Source organism: Vicia villosa, linkage group LG3 (genome assembly GCF_029867415.1).
Source record: "Vicia villosa cultivar HV-30 ecotype Madison, WI linkage group LG3, Vvil1.0, whole genome shotgun sequence".
Taxonomy (NCBI): Eukaryota; Viridiplantae; Streptophyta; class Magnoliopsida; order Fabales; family Fabaceae; genus Vicia; species Vicia villosa.
The window spans coordinates 129,782,103-129,786,521 of record NC_081182.1 but is presented as its reverse complement, the minus strand read 5'-3'; the positions used below and the strand labels follow the sequence as shown (position 1 = coordinate 129,786,521).

At 36.0% G+C, this 4,419-nt stretch overlaps 1 long non-coding RNA gene across 1 annotated transcript; it reads right to left on the bottom strand.

Moving 5' to 3' along the window:
• Positions 1 to 304: 304 nt before the first annotated feature.
• On the bottom strand, positions 305 to 2,088 carry LOC131656651 (uncharacterized). The gene is made up of 4 exons (XR_009300227.1): positions 1,889 to 2,088; positions 1,276 to 1,392; positions 1,063 to 1,182; positions 305 to 470 (listed from the first exon to the last, which is right to left on the bottom strand). It is a non-coding gene; the product is annotated as an uncharacterized LOC131656651 (long non-coding RNA).
• Between the last annotated feature and the right edge of the window lie 2,331 nt (positions 2,089 to 4,419).

The window sequence follows — 4,419 nt, the reverse complement described above, 5'->3', positions numbered from 1 at the left end:
GGAAGGTTGAATTTTGGACCAAAGTCAGTCTTTAGACTTTTTGGGTTTCTCTTATCATGACTTTATTCAAGTTGCAAATTGAAGAAGGATTTGAAATTCAAATAAAGGCATTGAAGGGAAAAGAGTAAAAATCAAAAATACTTTGATAAAAAAGAAGTATTACACATTTTAAGTCAAAATTCAGATTCTCTCATTCAAGGGCATGTTCATGTTCAGTACACCACTACAACTTCAACTCAATTACATTGTCATCGAGAAAATATACAACTCAGTAACATCTCCAAAAGTTTCAAAAGTCATATGTCATTTCTACTCACAAACTCTACACTTATCAGGCCTATATCCTAGAACTTAATTGTTTCCATTATAACATCTTCAATTTTTCATCTTCTTCCTTCACGGTTTTGATTTCGTCCAATTGCCAAGAATTTCATAGTGTCATGACCAGCACCTTCTTCAAACTACCAAACCTGTTACAAAACAAAACCAAGTTTAGCTTAGTAATAAAATTGTCCAAACATTCCAACAGTCCAATTATTACCCTCATGCATATACTCATTTACTACAAAACCAAATGATCTTAACCATTTAGTTCCAAATTTCTTTTTCATTCACCATAACCGACCTTTCGCTAACCGCTTTAACCGTCCCAATTGCCAAATAAATAGAAAACCCCACATTTCTTCTAACCTAACACCTATGTTAACAGAATTTGATTTCTAACATCTTAAACAACCGCATCAAATCACATTCAGATAGGTGCAAATACAAAAACATAACCCACACCAAATACCCTACATACATCACAATATTCAAGCCATGTTTAACTCATCAATGTACATCTCAAACAAGCTGCGGTCAGTATGAACCAACAGCAATACATATATATTGATACAAGAAGAGCATCAACCCTGCAATGTTTTCAGCCATCACCAGTTATTACTAACAATTCAATTTTGCTAAACAACTAACTTAGTTTTATCACTAAACTGATTTCAAACCTAGCCAACCTAACAACTTAGCAAGCTAACAATAGCAACAATCAGAAGGAAAAGTCCAAACCTGCGGAAGAAAAAGAAAACAGTTGAGCTCCATGTTCACAACAGTTTGTCAAGCCATTCCAGTTCACATTCAAGTTTAGTTCGCGGCTACGCCAAGTCTATTTATAGCACTGAGCCAAACCTGCCATACAAATGATATGCACCCAGTTCAAACCAATTCAAAAATCCCAAAGAAACAATATTCTACAGTAGTCTAGCCAAGTCAAAAGAGTACCTTTAAACCATTTCAAACATGTCGCTGCGGGTCCTGCCAGCATCAATTTGAACCAGGGCTTGTCATGTTGTTGTTATATGCACAAGGCTATTAAAATCCAAAGAATCATCACCACACCTATGTATCCAAGACACTGCATCAGTTCAAAGAAAGGCACTCGAAATTACAGAAGAAAATCTCTAACAGAAACATAACTACCTAGTACTCAACTTAATTAACCAATTAATTTTCTAACTGCCATTTAATAAACTCCTAACTTCCCAAACTAATTCAGTTTTCATTCATAACAGAAACCAATAACTCAACCTTACCACCAAACAGTTTTTTTAACTAACCTACTAACTTATAGTTAACTAACAGAAAAATCAGTTTTAACCTATGCATTCAACCTCCGTAACTAACCCTCAAACAGATTGCAACAGAATTCAACATAACCTCTAACTGATTTCTAACCACATAACAGTTTTAACAAACTTTTAACTAACTGTCCTAACAGTTTCAACTTAACTACCTGCCAGCTCATCAAACAGAATGATAAATACCCTAACCACCTTCAGAATATCACTAACTGAATGTAACTAACATATAACAGAAAGAGTCAGAAATAACTAACCTTCAAAACCGATCTTCTTCATCTCTATATAACAGAGGTCTTCTTCATTCTTCAAGCTCTCTCTATTCATTCTTCACACAAAATTCACCATCTTCAATCTTCACCATCTCAAAAACATCTCTGTATCTTCATCAATCAACCTCTATATACCTTCAGATTTTTTTCCACTCTTCAATCCTTTCTCTCACTCTGCCACACCTTCTTCATCACCAAACCGACAAAACAGAAAAGAAAAAAGCTTCATCCCATTCAATCTTCATACTCTAACGAGAGATCTTGAATTGCTTCTTCATCTTGATTCTGAACTCAGAAGGTTCTTCAAGCTTCGTCCTCAGTGCAAGCAACAAACAATCATCTTCATCTCCTCACGACCAAAACATCAGCCGCGCATCTGGCTTCAATCGCACCGAGAATCAACAATTTCATCAATAATAATCACGATTCTCATCTTCGCAACAACCGCAACCTTTTGCGCATCAGTTTCAACGGAACAAACGCACCATACGAATCTCCGATTGCCTTGAGTTGGTGTTCTCCGGTTTCAGATCGAGATGAAGAGAGTTTGAATTGCGAGAGATTGAGACGAAGAGAACTGAGATCGGAGAAGTATGTGAGAACGAGGTGGAGAGGCAAGATGATGTTGTTGTTCTTTAATTCATGACAGAGATTTCTTATCGGAGAGGAGCTCACCATCCGCCGGCCGCCGTTCGCGAGTGAGAGGAAGGAGACTCATTCAGGGAAGTTGAGAGGTCACAAATAATCTAACCCTAATCCCCTTTCATATTTTGCTATTTTCTTTATTTTATTTAATTTCATTTTTCATTCTTTGTTTAAATTATGATAATAATTAAAACCTGAATGTTGATACAAGTTCCGTGGGCCACACGAAATCACACCCCCTAAAAGCCCAGTCATCTTTTTTGACACGAAGAAAAATTGAACAATAAAAAACTGTTGGGCATTTCTCTTTGGGCCTTGCGCCCTTGTTGCTTTTCACACCACTAAATTCAATTCCCACCCCCCTGTTTCTATTTTTTTTAATTACTAGAATTAAGGTTTAATTAGACTTTTTTCTAGGTGATAAAATACTAATTTTTCTACTATCATTTTTAGGCTTTGATACTAATTTTGACATAGAAAATGTTCATAAAAAATATTAGTTTTAGGCTTTTTGTTTTAGTCTCTTTTTTGCTTGATTTAGAGTTCATTTCTCTTTCATAAGAATGCTATAAAAAATAGTAATTTTAGTTTAATTTTGCATTAATGCTTGAATTGTTTTTGTGCTATTTCCATGTTAAATTTTGTATGTTTTTTAGTATGATTTTGTTGTGTGACTTTGGCCATATTTTTGGCCTATTTTGTTTGTATGCTCCTTTTAGAATCTACCTCATTACCATGTTAATATTAGATTTAGATTTCCCCTTGTACATGACAATAACAATCTTAGGTTAGAGAAATAAGCTAGTCTCCCTTTCATTTCTTTTTCTTTTCGACTTTTAAAATACTTAATAAATAAAAGATGCGAATCACACGTTACTAATAGTGAGAGAAACAAGTTGGATTTATTCCCTAATCTGTTTCTTAATCACTTAGTGGGAGAGAAACGAGTGGGATTTATTCCCTAATCTGTTTCTCGATCACTATATAATGGAAGAGAAATGAGTGGGATTTATTCCCTAATCTGTTTCCTAATCATTTAACGAGAGAGAAACGAGTGGGATTCATTCCCTAATCTGTTTCTCGATCATTGTATAATGGAAGTGAAATGAGTGGGATTCATTCCCTAATCTGTTTCTCTACCATTATACACTTTTATGTGATTCAAATCGCAAACAAATTCCCTTAGAAAATACCCAACCAAAAACACTTAAAACACCTAACAATGGTTCAAATTAAAACAAAGTAGAGAAAGTGGTGAGTGGCCCAGTATTGGGAACTATTCATCACTCATCTACCTTAAAAGACACAAACCAATCATTTCTTTTTCTTTTGCCTCGTTGGTACCTAAGGGCAATGCTATTTCCGCTCGAACGCATCGTAGGTCGTCCCCTTATGCAAGAACGCGAACGTTAACTCCGCCCAACTAAAAAACACAAAAACAAACAGAAAATCGTGAGCCGAGCTACGGTAACTCTGATTCCTGAAAAGGATACGTAGGCAGCGGGATAGGGCCCGTGCGAGTACAATTCTTTCTTTTCCCTACATTTTGCATTCATTCGCATATATAGACATAGACATAGTACACACCCTTTAGATAGAAACAAACATAGGTGGATACCATCGAGTACGATGGGCGCGAGGGGTGCTAATACCTTCCTCTCACGTAACCGACTCCCGTACCTTGATTCTCTGGTCGCAAGACCTTGTTCTTATTCTTTGCTAGGTTTTTTGATATTCCTTTCCCTTATGGGATTAATATATTGGTGGCGACTCTGTTCATTTTTCGCGAGCGTGCGACAAGAGAGAGAAAGAGAGAAATGGAGAAAGGACTTAAGGATCTATACCATGGATTATGGAAGAAAAAGTGCTAG